The sequence below is a fragment of the Petaurus breviceps genome, unplaced genomic scaffold (assembly GCF_028583685.1).
Source record: "Petaurus breviceps papuanus isolate PSGF00001 unplaced genomic scaffold, PetGlider_PUasm1.0 220, whole genome shotgun sequence".
NCBI lineage: Eukaryota > Metazoa > Chordata > Mammalia > Diprotodontia > Petauridae > Petaurus > Petaurus breviceps.
In genome coordinates this window covers 9459429-9484449 of record NW_027185876.1, presented here as the reverse complement: position 1 = coordinate 9484449, position 25021 = coordinate 9459429, and the positions used below count along the sequence as shown (strand labels likewise).

Genomic DNA, 25021 nt, shown 5'->3' with positions numbered 1-25021 from the left:
TCTCTCTCTCTCTCTGTATTAGTTTCATATTTCTCTATTTGAGTGAATGCCATAGACCCTTCCCCTCCAGTAAACTTCAAGTTTTGTGAGTTTGGGGGACAGTTTTTCTTTTCCGTGTTTTTTTTTGTCTTCGTAGCCCTAGAGTTCTGGTACGTAGTAGGAACTTAACGAATGTTTGTTGAAAATGTGGAATCTATTGAAATCAAACTTTTAAATTGTGACTCTCCTCCCCATTGTTAGATTTTCTCAAAGAATAGTGATAAAATGCTAGAAGTCGGAAGCAAAGCAAATCACTCAGTGTAATTAATCTACGCATTAACAGAATAGACTCCCCTGCTCATTCTCAACTCTGGCTGTGCTTAATGAATAAAGATTAAATGCACATTACTATGAATAGTCACAACATCTAGCCTTCAATCAAAAAAAAATCTTTTCCCTGTATATGTTAATAAATGATTTGTTACTTTAACAAATTAATGACAAAAATTACGTACTGGATTTCACTAAACCCATAGCCCATTTTGTCATTTACTTTTAAAATTTAATTCCATAAATGTTTTCCATCTACTGCATGTCAATTTTTAGGTCAGATGACAGTCATGTAAAAGAATGGTTAATAACACAGCAGAGTGATTACTGTTCCCCCCCCCTTTTTTTTTTAAAGAAAAGATAAACAGAGTCCTCTATTTTTCCTTCAATTAAAACTCCATGCAATTATTCTTGTAGATTATAGATCTCTTTGGGGACTTGGGGTTTCATACAACTTTTTGGTTCATTTCACAGGAATAATATTCATCTTAATTAGCAAAAACAATTGATGGGCTTTTTACAAGAGGGAGTTCACTCTGTGCACTGATTATCACCACTAGATTATCCTGATAACAGAAAAGTTCCTGCTTTTCCAGCAGTTTGTTGAATATGTTATCTTGTGTAGTCACTTCTTTGTTAAGGACAGGATGGCTTTCTTGATGAGTGGCTGACCCATTTTGTCTAGCATCCTAACATCACTAGGCATGGTGCCAAGTTGGCTTCTGTAACTATTTCTAGCCATGTGTTGAAGATTCGACTATGTAAATCACAATTATTAAACAAAAAGGCATCACTGATTTGAGACTGAAATGCATTACCTAGCTTACAAGGTCAAGATACTTGTTTTCTTCATTTGTTCAAATGAAATTGAGTCAGCAGTGGTCAACAGTGATGGAAAGGAAAATTTTTAACTTTTAACTTAGATTTTGATGAAACATAAAATACCTTTTTTCCTGCTATGTTAGGTTTTAAAAGTATGACACAGTCTTGGTATTTAAATTAGAATAGTCTAGCTAAGTAGAAACAAAAATACTACAAAGTATATCAACTAGAGTTAAAAAAAAAGATTCGATTCGACCAATGTTTATGAAGCTCCTACTGTGTGCTAGGCATTCTGCTGAGAGCTAGAAATGCAAAGACAAAACTGCTCTTACCCAAAAGAAGCTAACATTTTACTGGCAGGATAAGGGACTTGGGGGAGATAACACAGACAGAAATAACATAAAATGTATATGAAACAATAGTAACCATAACGATGGAGGAAGGGAACATTTATTAAGCACCTACTAGGTACTATGCACCATACTAAGTGCTTTACAGATATTATCTCATTTGATTCTCCTAACAATTCTGTGTGGTAGGTACCATTATTATCCCCATTTTATAGCACAGGAAACAGTGGCAGGCTGAGGTTACTTGACTTGTCTGAAGCTCTATTTGAATTCAGGTCTTCCTGACTTCAAGTCCAGCATTCCATTCACTGCACCATATAATGACTTAATAATGATGATGAAGATGAAACTAACATTTATATAGTGCTTTAACATTTGCAAATTGCTTTACATATCTTAATTCATTTAGGAATACATATATATATATATATATATAGTGCTTACTATGTGTTAGACTCGATGCAAAATGCTTTATATTGTCATCTCATTTGAACCTCAAAATGCCTGTGAGGTAGGTGCTATTATATTCCCATTTTACAGATAGGGGAAATTAATTAAAACAATAAAAACTCATTTAAATAGGGGGAAGGGAATATTCATTTATGAAGTACGTACTACTTGTACTAAGCACTTTACAAATATTATCTAATTTGATTTTCAAAATAACCATAGAAGTAAGTGTTATTATGATCCTCATTTTATAGCTGAGGAATCTGAGGCAGATAGAGGTTAAGTGACTTGCCCAGGGTCACACAGCTAGTCAGTGTCTGGGACTAGATTTGAACTCAGGTCTTTTGGAGACAATGCTTTTCAGAGACTCAGAAGTGACTCTCATGTAGGATGTGGCATCTGAGCTGGGCCTTGAAGGATCAGACACTCTACGATAACATTTCATTTGAAAAGGACAATGAAAAGGCAAATTTGCTTGTAGGCTAAAGCTAGCAAGTAGAATTGAAGAGAAAGATAAAATTATGAAAATAAAAAAAAATCTTAGTGGTAATCTCATACAGAGGCAGAATCTCATATTCTCTGCAGAGTATAATATGTTTACTTTTGGATATCATTTTGAAAAAGGGTACATAACATTATAAGAATATCAAATACTCATCAGAATGGTGAGATTTGAATGGATGTTGGATCAAAAATCTACAATGCTTTTGAGGGTATCTCTCAATAGTCATTCCTGAATATTTGGGCTTTCCTCTCCCTCTTTATAAAAGACAGAAAAATCCAAGAAATAGTTCTAGCTGCCCTTTCCAACCCTCACATCCCCTTTTCCCCTCCTTGTCCAGCAACCGATCTTACAAGTACTAGGGGCTATGTTAACTTTCTCTCCTTAATTATGCCCAAATGATCTCTCCTGAGGGGCACCTGAAGTGCTGATTCTATAATACAAAACTTTCATGGATGAACTTTTAGAAATAGCCTGCTTTCAGTCTTTCTAATTCCTCCCCACCTACTGCAGAGTTAGCTTCTTTTCCTAATAATTGGAGTGAAACTATTCTCTCAATTAAATCTGTCAACTGTCATACTTTTTTTTGCCTTTTTTTTTTGGAGGGGGGGAGGCAGGGCAATTGGGGTTAAGTGACTTGCCCAAGGTCACATGGCTAGTAAGTGTTAAATGTCTGAGGCTAAATTTGAACTCAGGTCCTCCTGACTCCAGGGCCAGTACTCTATTCACTGCTCCACCTAGCCACCCCTGTCATACCTTTTTTTTTTTAAGTGTTTCAGACACTGGGTATATAAATTAAAAGGTGAATTAGTTATTATCTTTAAGGAGTTTATATTCTATTAGGGGAATATGACATGTATACAGATAAATAAAATCACAGTATATGCAAACTAAATTATTTATATAATGCTTTAAGATTTGCAAAGTGCTACAATTTACGTATATTCTCATTTGATCCTCATAGCAATCCTGAGGGGGAGGTTTCATGATCACCCATTTTATAGATGAGAACACTGAGACTGAGAGAGGTTGAGGCTTGCCCTGGGATGACAGACAGATGGTTGTGTCTGAAGCAGGATTCAAACTCGGGTCTTCCTGATTTGGATTCTGTCCACTATGCTGCCTCAGAGCACAGTGATTTAAAGGTGTGGGTTATTGGGAAAGACCTTTTGAAGGAGGAAACATTTGAACCGGGGATCAGATCCAGAGCAGCATGGAGGTGGGAAATGATAAGTTGTGTCTAGAGAACAGTGAGTTGGCCAGTTTGTATGACAGCAATCATGTGTCAGGTGGAATGTGGAGACTCCGGCAGGTTGGAGGCACTATGTAAAAGCTTTTAAATGACACAGTGGTTTGCTTTTTGTCCTAAAGGCAATGGGGAGCCATGGAAACTTCTTAGCAGAAGGACATGATCAAACCTGTGCTTTAGAAAATGAATTTAATGCCTGTATGGAAAATGGATTGTAAAAGAAACTGGAAGCAGGGAACTAATTAAGAAGTTATTTTAATAGTTAGGGCAAGAAGTGATGAGGACCTATACTGCAGCTGTTGGGTGTAAATAGAAGGGGTTGATACATGTTTGTAAACAGCAGAGTAGGAGGTTGGATAAGAAGAGGTTGAAAATTAAGGAGAGAGAAGATTGTGGAGGGGATGAAACGGGGTCGGATCAGGGACACAAAGAGAGGGGTTGGCAATGATGAGAAGATCCAATTGATGCCCCATGATTGGAGCAAACAAGGAGCAGATGGGTGATGACATTGAGGTGATATGAAGTGTGGGATTTTGGTGGAACAGGTGGCTCTGCTCCTGAGAAGGAAGGGGAGGTGGCTTGAGAAGGGAAGGTTTGCTATGGGTGGTTTGATAGAAAGTCCTTCATGGAGGAGTAAAAGGACCCTGATGAGATTGCATAACCAATTGAGAGTAGACCCAGTTAGCACCTGAGCAAGGTCAGAGAAATTGGATGGAGGTCTGGAAATGGAAGAACAGTGAAGGGACTAGGGAACAAGGGATTGAAGTTTCAAGGAGAGTGTCAATTTAAACTGGTTTGTTAAAGGGTAGTGCGTCTTAAAGGACAGAAGGTGAAGAGAAAGCAGGGGGAAGATAAGGAGGAGAGGAATGATTAGACAGAAAATGGCTTTAGGAATGTGAAGTAGGTAGCACTGGATGATCAGGAGATTATGATCAGATACAGAAAATTCAGAATTATGGATTGTGGGGGTTGATCACTCATGAACTAGTCAGTCCACTGGCATTTATATTTATGTGCTAGGCAGTGTGCTAAGTGCTGGTGATGGATTATTGTAAGATTAAGAGCATGACCATCCCTGTATGTACCTTCAATGGAGTAAAGGTCCAGGTCAGAGAGGTCGAGGAAGCTGATAAATTAGCCAGGGCAGGGGGGTTTGTGGGTGGGAAGAGAATTAACTTGTAAAATATAGGGGCAGTGTTTGGGGGTCAAATCTAATAATATTTTTTGTCAGCTCTTATTCTACTTGACCTTTCTAAATCATTGGATGTCCTTGTCTATTACCTTTCTTCTTGATTCTCCCTTCTCCTTTGGTGTCTTGACCTTGCTTACTCTTGGTTCCCCTAATATGTTTCCTACATGCAATTTGAAGTCTTCTTGCTGTCTCTCTCTCTCTCTCTCTCTCTTTCTCTCTCTTTCTCTCTCTCTCTCTCTCTCTCTCTCTCTCTCTCCTCTCTTTTTCTCCTCTTCTCTGTCTCTGTTACTCTTTCTCTCCTCTTCTCTCTCCTCTCTCCCTCTGTCTCTGTCTGTGTCTCTGTCTTTCTCTGTCTCTCTCTCTGTCTCTCTGTGTCTCTGCCTCTGTCTCTGTCTCTTTCTCTCCTCTCTCCCTCTGTCTCTGTCTCTCTGTCTTTCTCTGTCTCTGTCTCTCTCTCTCTATCTCTCTGTCTCTCTCTCTGTCTCTGTCTCTCTCTCTCTCTGTGTCTCTCTCTCTGTCTCTGTCTCTCTCTCTCCCTCTCTCCTCCTACGACCAAAGTTTGAGTGTTTTCCAAGGCTTCCTTAAACCCTAGGAATTCTTCTTATTTTCATTGCAGTCACTTATCTTCCTCTAAAATTACTCTAAAGTCCCTATTTCTGCCCAATTGATCAATCATTCCATCAATCGAACACTGGGTATTTATGAAGTGCCTTTATGTGCCTGGTTGTATTCCAGGTGCTGGGGACACAAGTACAAAAAAAGTGAAGCAATCTCCATTTGCAAGCAACTTAGGTTCTGATGGATAAGACCACAAGGACATATATAAGTATATACAGAATATATACAAGGAGAAGAAAAACAATTGAAAATTCAATGTCATTTGGAAAGCAGGGCACTAACAGTTGGGGAGAATCAGGGAAGGCTTCATGTACAAGGTCATGCTTTGGTTTCATATTAAATGAAGAAATGGTGGAAAGGGGCAATACATAGACTATTTTTTCTTAAGGTAAAGTAATTAGCAAAGGAGAGTTGGATCTTTTGTAGCAATATATATTTTTCATAAATAGAAGTCTACCAGTTGTTTAAAGGAAGTGTCAACGGTTTGGGGGTGTTGATTGTTTCATCTTTTTTTTTTTTTGGAGGGGGAAGGGAAAGCTATTGGGGTTAAGTGACATGCCCAAGGTCACACAGCCAGTACATGTCAAGTATCTGAGACCTGATTTGAACTCAGATCCTCCTGACTCTAGGGCCGGTGCTCTATTCACTGTATCACCTAGCTGCCCCAGGTGGCTTCATCTTAAATGAAGAGAAGGATTCTGTGTCAGAGGTGAGGAGGAAGGACTTTCCAGGCGCTGTGGAGAGTATGGTAACTCCTTAAGAAGTCAAAGGGGCTAACTAGACCTAGCTCTAAGGGTCTATGGTGTTTTGTTTTTGTTTTTGTTTTGTTTTTTGGAGGGGAGAAGACAGGACAATTGGGGTTCAGTGACTTGCCCAAGGTCGCAGGCCAGTAAGTTTTAAGTGTCTGAGGCCGAATTTGAACTCAGGTCCTCCTGACTCCAGGGCCAGTGCCCTATTCACTGCGCCACCTAGCTGCCCCAGAGTCTATGGTGTTAAATCGCATCTACTCTCTAGGACATTTTTTAAAAATAGGAAGACCAAATTATACAGCTTGAATTTAACTAAGAGATCATGTTTGTTTTGAATTGCGGTTTGGGATAGGGACAAAACATGAATTTAATGACACAAAAAACTCCTAGGTAAAGAAACTATCTCTATCATTGCAGATCAGCATCTTCTTGGTTACTTATATAGTTTATTAGTGGTTTACCTTGAGTACTGAGTGGTTTAGAAAATTGCCCAGGGTGACACAGCCATATGTATTAGAGGTGAAACTTGAACACAGGCCTTCTTGGGCAGCTTTTTATACACTGTGCCATGATATTTCTCTTCATCCCAGATACACACACACACACATAATAATACACACATATATATGTTCAGTTATGTGTGTAGATTAGGATAGAGACCATGTATATTTAAATGTATTTAACAAATATAAATAAATATACAGGTAATAAATGTAAATTCATAAAAGATTTGAGTAAATATAAAAATATTTAAAGCATCTCAGAATTTCAACCAGAATTGATAAAAATTCAGTGATAGAAGCTATTTTCCTATGAATACCATAAGGTAGAAATAGAACATAATCAAAACTTTTAACTTTAAACTGGTACAGATACTGGAGTTTTTTAAGAAGTCCCTGTTTATTCTTTTTAGAGAGTTGAACCTATCAGATATCAAGCTTATGCCTTTTTCTTGGTCAAGTGAATTTACCCTTTCTTCTACTTGGTGGGGGGGAGGGAGAAATCCATGAACTTTATTATTATTTTTTTTTCTTACGGTAAGGGGACTAATTAGCAAGGAGAGGCAGAGCTTTTGTTGCAATCTATATTTTTCACAAATAAAAGTTCTGAGATTTCTTTAAAGGAAGTGTCAAGTACTTTAGGGTTGGTGATATTTCAAAAAAGCCAGGGCAAAGTGATTTCAGATGGTGTTTGCCAAAGGCTTGACTACACAAAATTGCTTATTTTTAGCAAGAGTTGAGAGCAAATTATTGGAGCCTGGGTATGGCTTTGCTTATTAAATGCTTATTAAATACCACGAAAGCCTGTTTCACAATGTAAAGTATGTGTTCTGGCAGAATTGAAAGGGTTATTGGAAAATAGATTCGAACATTGCAGGATAGACCCAGAGTAAGTTAATTAACCTAAATTAATCAGATAAAAGTCTAATTTATCTGAGTCATCTGTCACATCACTTTCACTTTAATCTGGGAGGAGAGGGAGCAGGAAGGAGAAAGGTTTTTTTTTTTTTTTAAGAAATATACATCTTAATATGCATTTGTAGAAGCTTATGTTTTTATACTTCAGAACAGCTCTGCTCAATGCACAGACAAGAATAAAAAATGTCACCGTTAGGAATGTTTGTGACCTTGAACAAGTTTACCAACCTTTCTGGGCCTCAGTTTCCCCATTAGTAAGAAGAAGTGATGGGACTACATAATCTCCAAGGTCCTTACCAGCTCTAAATACCATCCTTTGATTTTATGATTCCTATCATATCATAACATGAATTTCTAGATTATATGTGACAATTATTTTACAGTAATGATTTCCTTTAAAATGGAAGGTTTTTTCTTCTATAATCACTAAATGAAATCTGCCTCTGTTAAAGGATACGACTTTTATGTATAATGTTGATTTGGGGCATTTATGTAATAAGGTAACATGCTGGTAGCTTTGTATTCAGAAATACAGTAAATACAGAAGCCAACAAGATCAAGTTAGTTCCAAATTTCCTCTGTGTATGTGAGCAATAACTGATATTCATACAGCACTTGAAGGTTTGCAAAGCAGTTCATATGCATTATATAATTTGATCCTCACAACAATCCTGTGAGATGTACTCAGTAGATGTTATTATCCAAAGTTTACTGATAAGGAAACAGAACCTCAAAAAGGTTAAATGGCTTGCCTGTGGTCACATAACTGATAAGTCCAAAGGCAGGATTAAAATCCAAGTGTCTGCTGCCTCAAAGTTCAGTCTCTCTCTCTTTGTCTCTCTCTCTCTTTCTCTCTCTCTCAATCTTTCTCTTGCTCTGTCTCCTTCATTCTCTCTTTCACTCATTCTCTTTCTGTCTCCTCTCTGTCTCTTTTTTTTTTTTTACCGATTTTCTCATTCTCTTTTCCTACTCATTTCTCTCTTTCATGCATTCTCTCAGTCTCTGTTTCTTTCATTCATTCTCTCTCTTTTTCACTCTTTCTCTCTTTTACTCGTTCTCTTCATCTCTCTCCATTTGTCTGTCTCTCTCTTTCCTCATCTCCTCTCCTCCTTTTCCCCTCAACTCTCACATGCCCTTTGTTCAGTAAGTTACTGGCTATTTCTTCAACCAATGAACTTTGATGCCACATCCAAAAAGTTCCTCATGCTGGGACAAATTGGTAACAAACCAGTCCATCTTCCACATAGCTGCACAAGTGATATTCCTAAGTCATGGGTCTGATTATGTCACTCCTTTGCTTATTCAATAAGGTCCAGCAGCTCCTTAATTAGCTCAGGGGTAAAATACAACCTCCTCTGTTTGGTGTGTAAAGCCTTTGAGAACCTGGATCCAATTGGCTTTTCCAGGCTTATTATAAGTACATTACTTCCCTCCACTCACACTGCTGCCCAAACCAGTCTTCTTGGGATTGCTCCCATGTTCTATCTCCTATCTCCATGACTTTGCCCATGTCCTCCTTCCTAAGATCTCTCTCTCCTTTGCCTCTCAAGCTCTAGAACTCCCTTCTCCGGGAGGCCTTTCCCCCCAAGGTGCCTGGTGCTTGCTTCTTCTCCCCCCCCAAATTATATCATAGTTACCTTTTACATCATTTGGACCTTCTCATTTGTTGGGACTATATCCCCTCTGAGAGAAGCTTACAGGGCAGGGTCTGGTTTATTTTTTGTTTCTGTTTCACACACAGTAGCTGGAACATGGTGGGCCCTTAATAAATGCTTTGATTGATTAGTGATTCTTTCCTACTCTGGTTAGACTCATCTTTAATGTAGATAGTAATTAATAACACAGCAAAGTACTCTACTAACATGACAAGGTAGAGAGGTACATGGTAGTTAGAGTGTTAGACATCAAGTCAGGATAACCTGAGTTCAAATCCTGCCCCACACACTAACCTAGGTATGTGGCTTGAAGCAAATCATTTAACTTCTGTCAGCCTCAGTTAATCCATCTGTAAAATGGGAATGCTAATAGCACCTACCTCGCATGGTTTTTGTGAAGATTAAATGAGATACCTCTGACTCTAAGTAAAAGTTTTAGCAGACTTTGTTATTATTTATTATTATTATTATTATCATGACCAAAAAGCTTCTGAAGTTACCTCCATGCCAAGATGAGGATTCATATGAGTACTTTTGTGGAGGTATAATACTCATTTATATTTATATGTATAAGGAAAAAAGCAGTGAGATTTAGCAGGGTCCATGATAATAGTACAAAGCCACATAAGAATGAATTAATAACTGAGTATTTTTCTGGAGCAGGAGATTTTAACCTGTGGTCTGTGGCTAGATTTCAGGGAGTCTATGAATCTGGATGAGAAGAAGTATACATATTAATTTTCACTGACCTTTGGTTTCCTTTGTGAGCCTATGTATGTTATTTTACACATTTAAAAACATTATTCTGAGGAGTCCATTGGCTTCATCAGACTGCCAAAGGGCCCCATGACTCAAAAAAAGGCAAAGAAACCATATTCTAGAGGCATATTTTATAAATTTAGAGATGTGTTTCCCAGGAAAAGTTTTTCCTCCTGAATACTAACTAGAAATCATTCTAAAGGATATGACAAACCTTTTAAAATCGCATATTTAAAGGGAAAAATGAACTATTCCTGACTAAATATAAATATTATTAATGGTAATTAAAGATAATTGCCTAAAACCAAATGTTGTACCAGAACAAGTTTTGTTTTGTTTTGTTTAAAACACTGTTGGAAACCATTTTTCTCTTGATTCAGATAAAATAGATCGTCCCTCCATTAAAAATCATTGACCAGACCCATTCACCAATAGCTGCTGTTGATGAAAAAAAGCTTTAGTTACTTAGTTCAAAAGGGTTTGTGTACAGTTGTTCATTTCTGTTTGTTTTCCTCAATATTAGGGCTCCTTAATCGTTTGTTTAACTAAGTGTTTTTAAGAGCAGCTTTTTTGAGAAGTTTACAAGGCACTTGTTTTGTTGCTATATTTCTTCAAACAAGCTTGACTCCTTGCGTGTGTTGTCCCCCTCGTGAGCTAGAACACGGCCATATTAGGTGGTACCATATCTGTATATTTCCATGTAGGTGAGTCAAGAGAGCCAGAGAGAAAGGGAGTGTATTGAGGCAAGCAACATGGTGACCAAAGTGGAGATTCCCTTCTTTGTTCTCCTTGGTCACTGAGGCATTGGGGGAGAGATGCCTGACCACTCTCTTCCCATGGGTGAGGTTAGGAAGGAGACTAAGCCCTCAGCCACACTTGGAAGTTCCAAGAATAACATATCATTGTCTAATCACCCATGAGGCTCTTCTAGTCAGTTTTTATGAATCAGGAAGGCTGCTCATTGGTTCTGCCTTTTCATTCAGTCAAGCACATGATTCATTGCAAATGAGGAGTTAGGATTTGTTCCTCATTGCCAATTCAATCCCACCACCCAATTGATTCATATAATGGAATTTTATTCTATTCACAGTATAAAGGGAGAAAAAAAATTGGGAGGAGGGATGGATTTCTTTAAGTGACCAAGGCCCAGCATGAGAGAGACAGGCATTCATCAGTTCTGACTCTGTCTTTCACAGTAACCATATTTAAAATTTTAATCTTAATGCCCCAATTCCCTAAGTTAGTGGAAAGTAAAGTGGTTAGGCTGATTCCTTCCCCTTTGTGCCCAGAGACTTCTCCCCTTTTATAAAGCCCCTAGGGTCAGAATGTAGGAAAAGAATGGTGAGGAGAGGGAGAAGACAGCCATGCTTCTTGGTTCCTAGGGGCCCAAAGGGGCCATATTAATTCACCATGCTTAGGCCAATCATGTAACCTCTCTAGGCAATAATTTCCTCTTCTGTAAAATGAAGGGGCTGGAGAAGATGGTGTTGAAGTCCCTGTGCAGCATTAAAATACTATATGAAAGTTCTCTGACAATTCTTGAACACTATAGAAATCTAAAGTATTATTATTTAATTGACTCTCCCATACCCTCTCTACTTATCTTTGTTTATTATCTCATGCCCTGAGAATTTTATTAATAGCATGCATTCATGTAGCCCTAAAAGGACAAAATACTGGCCTTACAACAACCTCATGAGATGGGTAGTACAAGTGGGATTATACTCATTTTACAAATAAGGAAACTGAGGCTCAGAAAGGTTACAACTCATCTCATAAGATATGGTGGGTAGCGTGCTGAACTTGGAGTGATGAAGATGATGTCTTCAGATCCTCTTCCAACATGGAGGCCGTGATCTGGAGCAGCTGACCACAAATAACCGCTGACTTTTCGTTTCCTCATCTGTACAATAATACCCATGGTACTTATCATATGGGTTGTTAAAGGAAATTGCAAAGTACTTTGTAAACCTTAACACTCTAGATGAATGTCAGTTTGTTGTGGTGATTATTGTTGTCAATATTTTAACACTCACAACCGTTTACATAACCTACAAATGGCAGCACTGAGATTTCAATCTAATTCTCCTCATTCTAAGTCCAGCATCATTGCCACTACACTATGCTGCTTCTCTAATAAATGTGATGTTCATGTTAATGATTCCAAAGTATTACAAAATCAATCTTAAATTATTTAAGAAAAGTTGTTATATCCAGAATGCTGTACTTAATTGACAGGAAAATACGTTTATGTGTTTTGTGATATGTAAACATATTTTTAGTTTTGTATCCCAAGCACCAAGCACAAATGGAGATGGGGTTCTAAATTGGGGGGGCAAGGGTGGGAATGAAATGGAGAGGGGAGTTGTAAAAGATATTAATAAACAACTAATTGAATGTTGCAAGTATGGGAGATGGGGAAAAAAACCTGAAGATGGCATTGAGTTTTTGAATATGAGTGACTAGAAGAATGTTGGTGAAATGAACTCCTGTGGAATGAACAATTTTAGTGGGAGATATAAGTTCAATTTGGGACAAGTTAAGTTTGATGTGCCATCAGGGCATCCAGGTGGAGATAGATGTCCCATAGGGAGGAGAAAAAGTTGTTTTGAAGCATAGGAAAGAGGTTGGGTCAGAGATAAACACTTGGGAGTCATTATTAAGGATGAATCAATCGATGAGATGATTAAGGGAGAGAGGGAGAGAAGAGAATGCCTTCATTAAGGAGAAAGGAAGAAAGGAAGAATAGAGGAGGGAGAAATGAGAGGAGTATAGTGGTACTGAAGCCAAGGAAGGACGGGTTACACAGAATGAGGGCATGATGGAGAACAAGGTGTATCATTGTGTGTGTGTGTGTGTCATGGGCTCCTTTGGCAGTCTGGTAAAGCTTAGCACTACTGTGGTGTGTTGTGCATATCCATTAATTGAAGGAAATGCTAAATTCAGTTTGAGGTTAGTGAAAAAAACTTTTTTTTGTCCAAACCAAGCTCATGGATGCCCTGATATCTACTTGCAAGTTAAGGTCTTTGTGATTCTCAATGTCAAATTCTACAGAGATTTAGGATAGGTCAGCCACGAGCTGGTTACTTTTGCTTCACTAAGGTAATAGATGGAAATTAGATTGCAAAAGGGTGGAGAATAGTATGTAGTGAGGAAGTGGACGAGACGCAAGGAGGAGAGCTTGAGATTCTTAAGAAGGCTTTGTTTTGCTTTTGTAGGTTGGGGGAGATATGTGTCTGTTTATGAAGAGTGAGGGAACAAAAGTGGAAAGAGAGAAAGAGCAAAGGGGAAATTGATCTGGCATTTCAATACCATGATGGATCTGTGATCTCATCAATGTGAGTACTCCCTCCAGTGATGCAGACTATACCTCTTCCCTGCCCTAGACGACTTTTGCCCTTGTCCTTTCTTAAGTCCTCCACAGAGATCCACTCAACATGCTAAGGGACTTACTCTTGGTAGCTCCCTCTAGTTCTCTTGACATTGTTAAAATAGCTAATTGAGTAGATCAGGCAAATGTTATGGATAGAGAATACTTGTATTTCAGCAAAGCATTTCATGAGGTCTTTCATGATATTCAAATGGTGAAATGTGAGCACAGTGACAACATGGTTAAGTTTATGGAGAATTGGTTAAAGGGCAATAATAAAAATAGGAATAATGATAGCTAGCATTTATAGAATGCTTTAACAGGTTTAGTGCTCTACCCACTGTGCCCCTAGGCTGGCCTATGTAGTTGATTCGTGGATTGCTATCAAATTGGAGTAAGGTCTCCATTAAAGTTTTGTATGAATTTCATTTACTTCATTTTATTCAACACATTTATAGTTGATGTCATTCTTACTAGGTTTGGAGAAAATATGAAGCTGGAAGGGATGGCTAATACAATGGATGAGAAAATTGGGATCCAAAATGATCAAGATAGGCTAAAATAATGGGATGAATCTGATAACGTAAGATTTAATATAGTTTAAAATGACAAATATTAAGATTAGGTTCTAAAAGATAACCACAAAACCATTAGAAATGATGACTGAAGAATTCAGAGAAACAAAGGAAGACAAGTTAACTGATGCATAGTGAAGTAAACAAAACCAGGAAAATAGTATACAGGACACTAACAATGAAAATGAAAGGATCATCTCCCGCAAAAGAGCCCTCCACCCTCCCCCATCCCCCAAATGAAATCAAACATTGTGTAATTATAATGAACAAGCTTGGCCCTAGAGAAGAGTTGAGAAAATGCACATCCCTCCCTTCAGAGTCAACTAGGGAGCTTGGTGAGCAAAGCACTTCCACAGACTTGGAAATTAAGAAAACCTGGATTCAAATCCCAATTTAGGAATTACTTACTATAGCTGTGTGACCCTGGGCAAGTCACTTTTAATGTCTATCTACCTTTGTTTCTTATCTCTAAAATTAGGATAGTAACAGCACCTACTTTGCAGGGTTGTTCTGAACTAGTTGAGATATTTATACCATAATATATTTGTAAAGTGTTTTGCAAACATTAAACCAGTAGAGAAATGCTATTATTGTTGTTGTTGATCAGTTGATTTCTTGATTGAGTCAAATTACATTTTATTGATTTATTTTGGGGGAGATGAAGCTAATGGGGAGTTCATTTGGGGGTGAGTACTCAGAGAAGGGGAGGTTATTCAAGATAAATTAATGATGTGATATAGCAACCAAATAGCCAATGTGATTATAGTCTGTATTAACAGAATTATAGTGTCTGAACTCTCTTCTGCCTATCTCGCATTCATTTATCAGCACCCCATTTTAGGAAGGAGTTGACAAGTTGAACTGTGTCTAGAGGAAGGTAGACAGGATGGTTAGGGGGCTAAGCAATCAGACTGGATAACATTCTAAAAGAACTGATCATATGTAGTCTAGGTTGAAGACTTAGTGGGGGTATGGAGACTATCTTCAGATATTTGAAGGAGGAGTAGAAGTATTCTCTTCTCCATAAAAGGCCACATGTTGTAGTACAAAGAGTGGTCATTTTGGAGTTCAAAGACTTAGGTTTGAATCTTGCTTCTGTCCTTTACTCTTTTTTTTTTAATTTTTAAAAATTTAAAATTTTTTTTTGCCTTTTTTTGGAGGGCAATCGGGGTTAAGTGACTTGCCCAAGGTCACATGGCTAGTTTTATGTTAAGTGTCTGAAGCTGGATTTGAACTCAGGTCCTCCTGACTCCACGGCCAGTGCTCTATTCACTGTGCCACCTAGTTGCCCCCGTCCTTTGCTCTTGGTATGATCTTGGGCAAAGTTGTTTGAGCCTCTTTCTTCATTGATGAAACAAGGTGGGTGGAGAAGAAGGTCCCTTGTGCCTTCAGATCCTATGAATGAGACTCATGAGTAGCACAGTGCCTGGTACATAGTAGGTGCTTAATAAATGTTTGTTGAATGAAATAAATGAATTTGAACTCAGGATAGTGGAGGACTCTTAAAAATGAGAACTCCTCCCAAATGAAACATGGTGCTTTATGAAAAAGCAAATCCCCCAAATCTTGTAACAGGTTACTGAAAGAAGGCTGGATGACCTGCTTGCCATGCATGTCATACTCCATGTACATGTGCTTCAGGAAAGAAAGGGTAGATGAAATGGCCTCTGAGGTGCCTTCTAACTCTGAGATTCCAGGATTCTTCCACAAAAGACACCTGGTTATTTTTCAGCACCCTGATCTTCCTTCCTTCCAATTTCAACACAGGGGATAAGGGTTAAGAGAGCTGGAAACTGTGATGGAACTAGATGGTGCCATGGTTACTCTTCTTCTGTATGTGTGTTCAGGTATATGTGCTGGGTATGTAGGGACAAGTGGAGGAGAATAGAAAAGGACATTTTGTATTATCTTCTCAAACCCCAGTTAGTTTACATCTGAGTTTATGTATGAATCACTGCCCTAGACCAACTCAGATAGTAAAACGATTTTTTTTTAAAGCTATGAAAAAGAAAATGGTGTGAAGTCATAGCATGGAGCGTTAATTGCTGAATTTTCTGCATTTCTGCAGACCAAGCATATTTTATGGAACTATCCAGCTCTTATGGAGCTAAATTAGTTTGGTTATTTGTTTGTATTTATTTTATGTGTTCTTATGCATTTTCCATATGTGTTTTTCCTTTGTCCTTCAGAGATGGTATGTTCCCTAGGGGAGGGACTATTTTTACGCTTTTACTGTAGTAATTCATGCAGTGAATAGTACAAAGTAGGCATATGATGAAGGCTGAGTAACTGATTGGCCTCATCATCTTATCTATTTGCTTGCAAAATTTGTAAAAGATGCAAAATTAAGAAAAGATGAGAGGAATCTGGGCTCCGAAAGTCTTTTTGGCATTAAATCACCCTGGTGTGCCAAATGTAGCACAAATGGTCCTCTACCAGGAGTCCTCTTCAAAACAGTGGGTGATCAAATAAAACGTCAGCTGCAAATACTAAGTGAGAACGGTGGAGTAGAGGACAATGTGCTTGGAATTGGAGTTTTTCTTGCTTGAGTGACATTATGACTGAATATCTATATATGGGAAATTAACACACATGCATATATGTATATGTACTCACATGTTTAGATGTATTAACATATCCATACATGTATATATGTGTTTTGTAGAATATAAATTATTCATCCAAATAAATTATTTAAGCGACTTAACATATTCTTTTAAAGAGATCAATGGAATCTTGCTATTTTAAAAAAAAGAAACATTTTCTATGACATTGCAAAAATTCTAAGGCTAAGAGTGCTTTTGCGGGATTAAACCTTTTAAGAATGAATACTTTTGTCCATACTTATTATATCACAGATATGCCATTTTTTTAACTGGCCAAAGTGTCCAACATTCCCTGGCTTTTATTAATATTTTTTTGGGGGAGGAAAAATACAGGGGGTTATAAAGTAACTTCAGTTTGAGAAATTTGATTTTTAGGGGTTGGTCTGGCAGAAATGGCCTGATTAATATAAAAGCAGATTTTCTACAACAGTACTGTGATTGTTTGAATTGTATAATTTGTGTAATGAGATAAAACAAAGACCATTTTTTATTCTAAATTTATGTGAATCCAGTAAGTATTAATTCTGTAAACTTTTATATATCTCTGTAGTTTGCTAAGCTTAGCAACATATATATATTCAGCTCTCAAGTTCATCTTTATGGTGCATGGCTCTTAATCAGAAAGATGTTTTGCTCTTAGAAAATTATGAGGAACCGGTATTTATATAACAAGACCTTAAGACCCTGGGAAGAATTTTAAGGCTTTTTATGAAGCTCAGTATGCATTCTTTTGCTAAGTTTTGGCATAGTTTCAATTTGAGACTCCAGTGAAATTCAATTGGTTTATTTTATAATTAAAAACAAGGAAATCATAGTAACAAAAATATATAATGTATAGCACTCGTGTTTATAATAGAAACATCCATAAAGGAAGAAACATGTTCTAACTTTTCTCATTACCCCAAAGGGAATTGCATCTTTAATCACAGAAAGCACAACTGCTTTCTAATTTTGTTTAAAGTGTTTCAGTACTTACAAAAACCAGATCAGGTTATTGTAAATCTAAAGCAAATTAGAATCATTGGCCTCTGCTCAGCTGCATGTAAGGGTACTATGTAAATCATAAATTTAATGGCATACTAAGACACACATCTGTTTCTGTTTTGTAGAAGTTAATAATCTAACTAGAGAGTATTTAAACACTACTTTCATTAACTGGAAAATTGAGAAAAAAGATAGACTTGCTTGGCCATAAGGTATTGTAGGACTGCATCCTCAAAGATGTTGGTAAACTCTGTCTAAACATGTTTTTTTTTTTCCAAGAGATCTGTGCCAGGGTACACCTACTTCTTGCCCATGTAGGATTTCTCTCTGCTTAGCAAAATATACTTTAAGCAAACAGGCTAGCATTATCATCGCAAACTCACACCTGTGCATAACAGATTTGAATCTCGATTTTTTCCTGGTGGGCCAGGAGACAAAGAACAATAACCATATAAAATGACAAAATAAGTGTTTGATTTTTCATCCCTCCCAGTTTTATATGACTACTTGAAAGTTTTTTTTCCCAATTCATGAATAAGAAATCCTTTTAGAAACTGAATTGGAGATAATATCTTTACTTAGGTTTCTTGAATATTTCTGTTTTGTAGTTAATATTTGTCTTTGTATCTAATTTACTGTTATGATTCTAAATATCAGATTTTATTTTAGCATGCCTTTTTGTTCTTTTCATATTAGACTTATGGCAGAACTATGTGAAGTAGTGTTTTATGCTTTTTAATTTTTTTTTTTTTTGCTTTTTGGAGGGCAATTAGGGTTTAAGTGACTTGCCCAAGGTCACAGGGCTAGTTGTGTGTGTGTGTGTGTGTTTGTGTTAAGTGTCTGAGGCCGGATTTGAACTCAGGTCCTCCTGACTCCAGGACCTGTGTTCGATTCACTGCGCCACCTAACCGTCCCTGCTTTTTAATTTTTTCCATTTTGCATTCTGATTATCAATCAGAAACTGAGTATGCACTTTTAAGTAACTAATGTTTTTTTTCCATTAACATATTTCTTTGTTGTCTGAACATTTAGAAATAGGTAACTTCTTTTTGAGTTGTTAGCTCGTTCAATTAGAAGATAGTATTAATGAGGTAAATGTCAGGAATTAAATTCCCTATAAGGGCCAGTTAGGTTTATTGAGAGGAGAGTTAAAATCTGCACTCTTAACTCTCACTGGTGACTTTACAAATGAATGTTGTTGGTCACAAGGGGAACTGGTTAAGAGTGTGGATGACTCAGTGCAACTTGTCAACATTACTGGAAAAACATCTCAAAGCCTGTGGTTATTCTGGTAGTGATTCTAGAGTGTCACTGTATAGGAATGACTTCTCAATCTCTTGTGGGTTTCCAGTTTGTTTGTTTGTTTTAACTGAAAATGTTGCATCCTCTCTAAATATCCCAGTTTCCTATTGAATATTTCAACAAAATCTCATCATTCCCAATTTCACTTGAGTGCTCCTCTGAGATGGAAGATACATTTTTATGAGTTTCCCGGTCTACATCCCAAACTAAACTAAAGCTATTCCGTATTAATGATTTACAGTGTGTTCAGTACTGTTTGGCAGTTATGTCATCTGCTAGCCAAAGACCTTATTGACTTATGCTTTCTTGTCTTTTAAGTGTACAATGTAAAAAGCTTTAATAAGTAACAAAATTCGAGATGAAGCTTTCAAAGAGGGAGATATTCTCTGATATCTGTATTTGGAAGGTAGTATCTTAGGTAGTTGCCAATCCAGCTTCTACATGTCATTTTTTTTTTACTAAAACTTACGTAATACACCTTTGTCACCCTCTCTGACACCACTGGAATAACAGTGAAATGGGGATAAAAAGCCAGGACAAAAAACATCAAGCAGAATCATAATGGGTACTAGAGGCCTCTGAGCAGTTACTTCAAGATAAGTTTATATATTTGGATATGCGTGCATTTATCTGTACACACACATAATATATGTATACACTTTGTAGATATTTTGCTAAAACCAAACTTCCCAATGAACAAAATGCTAGAGTATTTTTTATCATAGAATTTTAGACTTCTGGAACCTAGAAGGGTCTCATCTAGTCCAAGACCCTTAATACATTCACTCATTTGATATTTATTTAACTCAACTATGTACAAGGCACTACAGATAAAACACAAAGACAAAATAATCCTTCCATTTGAGGAGTTTATAATATTAATGGACAGTTTACTATTGTCAAGCAAGTAACTTAAAACTAATGAAATTTCATGTAGAAATATTAGAAAGTGCCATCTACTTGCATCTATAATGAATTTTCTATAATTTAATGCATATTTGCCTTCTAATTTTGTTTCCTAATGCTTATAGAAATATTGAGCAATATTTACCATCTATGAATTATGAAGTGAAATCAGAGATGGGTATTCAAATAGATACCTTAGATGAATCAAAAATCCAACTCTTGCTATATGATAAACTGTTATTTAGTCCCTTTAAGGATGATGACTTATAGTTTGTTTCTAGTAGAGTGTCAACTCCTTCAAGGAGGGATTATTTCCTTTTTTTGGTTTTGTATCCTTGATGACTGGAACATGGAAGGTGCTGAATGCTTATTGATTGATGGATTCATCAACTAACACATCAGAACCCTTATTACAAAGTGCTATCCCAGAAAGTGGAGATTCTTTATTAATTTTCACAGAACCAGTTAACCTTTTTTCATTATAGAAATATAGGGTAAGATTTAGAAGGATTATTTCAATGACTTTAGAAAAGCATGATCATGCCAGTAATAAGACCAGAGCCTTTCCCAAAATACCAAGGTCATTATGCATTAAAAGGGAGGGACAGCAAATCTGTGATCAATATACTTGACAATACATTCGATTACATATGTTTTTTTTTAATGAATAACAAATCATTACTGAAATAGAGCCCCAGAGTCCTTGAATATTGAATATTACCCCTTTTTGGCACAACTAATACGTGATCAATGTTACTGTTGTTCAGTTATGTCCGACTCACGAATGACCCCATTTGGGGTTTTCTTGGCAGAGATACTGGAGTGGTTTGCCATCTCCTTTTCCAGTTCATTTTACAGATAAGGAACTGAGGCAAACAGGGTTAAATGACTTGTCCAGGGTCACAGAGCTAGTGAGTGTCTGGAGACCAGATTTGAACTTGAAGATTAGTCTTCCTGACTCTAGGTCCAGTGCTCTGTCCACTGCGCCACCTAGTGTTCCTTTAATAGGTGGCTCCTATGGGTCAAAAAGAGTTAAGATTATCTTTAGAAATGCATCTTCTGTTTTGACAGAAGAATGATATAATGGGATCTATAAGATCTGGAACTGGAATTGGTCAGGGTCTAATACCCTCCTCACAGACCTAAAGATTAACAGGACAATAAGAGCGATGTACACAGATTATAGGCTTTGGAGGATATGGTTTCATGGCTCTTGCTAGGTTCATTGACTAATGAGTAGCTTTTGTTTCAGAACCAGTAAGAAGGCAGCCAGCAGTGGTCGTGGCAGAGTAAAAAGAAACCCGTGTTTAGAGTCAGGGAAATCCAGCTCAGATCACAGCTGTATTGCTGGCCATTGGGCAAGTCTTCGAACGTCTCTGGGTCTCTGTCTTCCCAGGAAAAAACGAGGGGATTGGAACAGATGGTCTCTGAACTTCCATCTCTAAATTCTATGGAAATAAAATAAAAGTACAATGACTTTAGTAGTCTAATGGGTGCATGTCTGTGAGCACATACAGGCAAAAATAGACAGGTATGATACAAAGTTGGACTTTTAACAGAATGTGAAAGGCTAAATAATGACAAAAACTTTCTTCAGTTGTAAAACTGTGAGCATTTAGTTACGTATGCAATTACCAGAATTGTAACTACAATAGTACTAAGGTCAGTCAAGGAGCACTCATTAAGAGCTTCCTAAGGGCCCAGGCCTTGTGCTAAGCACAGAGAGCAGGAAGAAAGGCAAAAATATATTCCCTACACTCAAGAAGCTCACAGTCTAACTGAGAAGACAATGTGCAAAATAACTAGGAATAAACAAAATACATAGAGTAAATGGTACGGGAGTCTTGTCCCAAGACACCGAAATTTTGAGGGGGCAAAAATTTATCACATGTTCCTTGAGCAGTTTAGATCCCTCTATAATAATCACTTCCCCTCCTCCCCTCAAGTTCAAAGCGAGTCTTAATTATTTCTTGTATTATTATCACATCACAAATTATGAAGTTAATTTGAAGACTATTTTCATGATGTTTGCCCTAGGTGTATTTCATTCAGATTATCTGGGTGCTAAAAAATGCTAGTTAATGTCTCTGGCAACCATAAGCAACTAGAAAATCTATTAAGTATAGTATATGAAACTCATATCAATATTGTTTTTAATTTTTTAAGTGTTTACATTATTTTGGAGGTTGCATCTTTATATTTTGCACAAGGCTAGATTTCTGTGACCATCCTGGGTAAGATTTGTTCTGAACAGAGAGAGATAGTTAAGAAATTGGACAAAACTTGTTGGCTTTGACAAATGTTTTCATATGTTTCTGCTCTCCTGGAAAATGAATTTTGGTTTCATCTGAACCTACATGGCGAGGCTGAAATGCAAAGCAAAACTGGGATCTTTCATTCAGTTCTAGTTAAGCTCAGAGTTCAAATCTAATTTCTCAACTGGCCCAGAACTGCAGAATACACATTGCAAAATCTTTCCCTTACTTGCAGCAAATATCTCAAAATAATCATGAGTAAGCATGAAGAGCTAAGTTTTAGATGAAAATTGGCTAATTTCATTTCTATTTCTGAACTTGAAACTGAGCTTCGCATGGTTTAGGGTTTCATTTTTAAATTCTCACTTATCCCTCAACATAGGCAAAAAAAAAATACTATCCACAATGTATACACATTTTCCTCACTGATGGGTCCCTATAGCAGCAGTAGCACCAATTTAACAATATTCTCCTTCCCCCTTAAAAATATTCTGCACATGCAAACACATGAATCCATGTGGGAAATGTGCACGTGCACACCTATACCCCCATGAAACCACACTTGCATTGCCTAGCTATCTCCCAATTTGCCAAAAGGAGTAAAGAGAGATCTGGAAGGAAGATGTAACTACCTTGTGTTCTGTTCTGTTATTAACTTCACACTATCCAGAATATTTATTAACTGTGTCCATTTTCGTTCCACTTCAGATCCTATAATTTAAATTACAAAAAAACACTGCCTTTGCTTCACCTATTGATTTTGACATGGACATAAGCTACCTCCCTTTAGACAAAGGTACTTAGATATTACACAAATTTTAAAATTGGCAGAAATTTCTGCATCAGAAACAGGCCCATTGGATGAAATTATCCTCAGTTTCTTGAAGTCACTTAAATTAAAAACATGCGCTTCTACAGTTGGAAAAAACATCCATGGTTAAAATGTTTGAAGCCCATCAATCTCTCTAACCACATAGCTAATGAGTTCCTTCTGTTTTCTTTGAATGAAATCACCGTGAGTGGTTAGATGTTGATTTAACATAAAACAAATGGAAATGGGTGTTTCCTTAGTCATATGTAGAATTTATTTTTAAAAACAATTAGCAAGTATTATGAATAAGTCAATGACTTTACCATTACTTAAATAATATTATAGATCAAGTCATTAAAATTGATTGGAGAGTAGTGAATGCATGCTGCAGATTTAAAATCTTCCTAACTTGCTAACAGCTGCAGACATTAGTATACCTCTCATTTTATTGATGGCTCTTATTTTTCCCCCAATACCTGTATTAAGAGAAATAAATGAGGTGTCAGGCAAGCTGCATTTTCTGAACTTGTGGTCCTATTCTACATGCTATATTATTTAAGTGTCCCCTTTTAATGCTGTTAGGGGTCTACAGTTTAGTTTTACTAGATTAATGCAGCTGAAAAAATTGTTTCTATCATCCTCTCTCTACAAACAAATGGAAGTGTTCATTATTGTGTATGTTGGAAAGGAATGAAAATGCTCATTTACTATTTAATATAGTGGTATCCAAAAGGGGAAAATAGCAAGAAAACAGTACTCCAGCCCCATCCCACTAACAAACACTTTTCTAGGCTTAATCTTAGAAAAAAATAAGACAAACAAAAATCCCTACTGAATCACTTGAACTCCATCATCAGTGAAATAACTCAATTTCTTACTAAATAGATATTCTACTCAATCAGGTTAAGTAGCTTTCTATTTAGCCAAATATTTGTCATCTCCTGTACTACTAAGTCCTTCTGTCTATCCCACAGCCTTCCTCCTTTTGGAATGTACTGTCTTTAAAAGCACATTGGAGAGTGAATCAGTGCATATGAGTCATTAGAGAATAAAAAAAAAAAAAAAAGAGGAGACCTGTGAAATTTAGACTGCATTATCTCACATTCTCTTTCTAAGAAACGTAAATAGAAAAATCACCTATGGCCTGGTCTGGGAGAGAAACTGGATTTGACTACCTACTATGACCACTGAACAAAAACTCCAGCACAAGTTGTTATGTCCCAAAGGTATGTAGGATTAGGTACATTTATGAACTCTATGGTGAGTTTTTGTGAATCAAGAAGGAAGGTACAAATAGATCATTTGCATACATGTGTGCAAATTCCTTTCTTATTGCTTTTACATTTTAAGTCTTATTGCACTAAAACTCTTTCAAAGGCCACTTATTTCCGACTACTCTAAGTATCACTGTTCATAGAGATGGCTTATTTCATTGTCATAGATATTGCACGTACTGTCTATCAAAAGCTACACATATTACTGTGAGATTTAAAGCTACCAATGCTGAATAAGTGGGTTGTTTTTTTTCTGTCTACGTTACATGTAGCATTCATACCATCTTAATTATGTCTTCTAAGGCTAAGGAACCCCAAATAGAAGCAAGCTTAGCACAAAGCCCAGATGCTGGGGGTTTTTCATGTGGCTGTAATGGTGAAAATTCTTAGTTAGAACATTAACACACGAAGTGGAAAGAAATCAGATCCTAAAAGCTGCTCATTTAGCTTGGTGAAATACTACATAAAAATTTCATTATGCTTATCAACCTTCAAAGTAAGCTTTGTACTAAGTTCATGTTCTGTTCACTTTTAGGTACAAACCTAGGAATGACAAAGTAGAGATAACATTCAACTTAGTGCTGTAAATATTTGGCACTGTGACAGGTTATATGAAATTTCACTCACCAAACATCTGTGAAGCACCTACTATCTGTAAAGCACTGTAGATAATTTAGAATTTTGGTGTTTGGTGTGTGTGTACCAAATACACACTATAAGTTAAAGTTGAAAATAACTGCTAAACATATTGCAGTTTGAAATGATTTCTCAAGCATGAAGGCTGGCTGTACCCAAAGGGATAGAGTTTTAATAACATATATGTGTGTGTATATATACATACATACATACATATATATATATATAT

At 36.9% G+C, this 25021-nt stretch overlaps 1 protein-coding gene and 1 long non-coding RNA gene across 10 annotated transcripts in view; one reads left to right on the top strand and one right to left on the bottom strand.

The window, feature by feature from the left end:
- The window catches only part of ADGRL2 (adhesion G protein-coupled receptor L2), a 372405-nt gene that overhangs the window by 110561 nt on the left and 236823 nt on the right, over positions 1 to 25021 (top strand). Inside the window, exon 3 of one of the 9 annotated variants that reach the window (XM_069094615.1) lies at positions 13292 to 13411. The exons of the other annotated variants lie outside the window; for them this stretch is intronic. The gene's annotated coding sequence lies outside the window, so the exon portion shown is untranslated. The remainder of the gene's footprint in view (positions 1 to 13291; positions 13412 to 25021) is intronic. 9 annotated transcript variants of the gene reach the window in all.
- Positions 20238 to 25021, bottom strand: part of LOC138166186 (uncharacterized) — a 6791-nt gene continuing 2007 nt past the window's right edge. Inside the window, exon 2 of the long non-coding RNA XR_011169563.1 lies at positions 20238 to 21264. This is a non-coding gene — a long non-coding RNA (uncharacterized lncRNA). The remainder of the gene's footprint in view (positions 21265 to 25021) is intronic.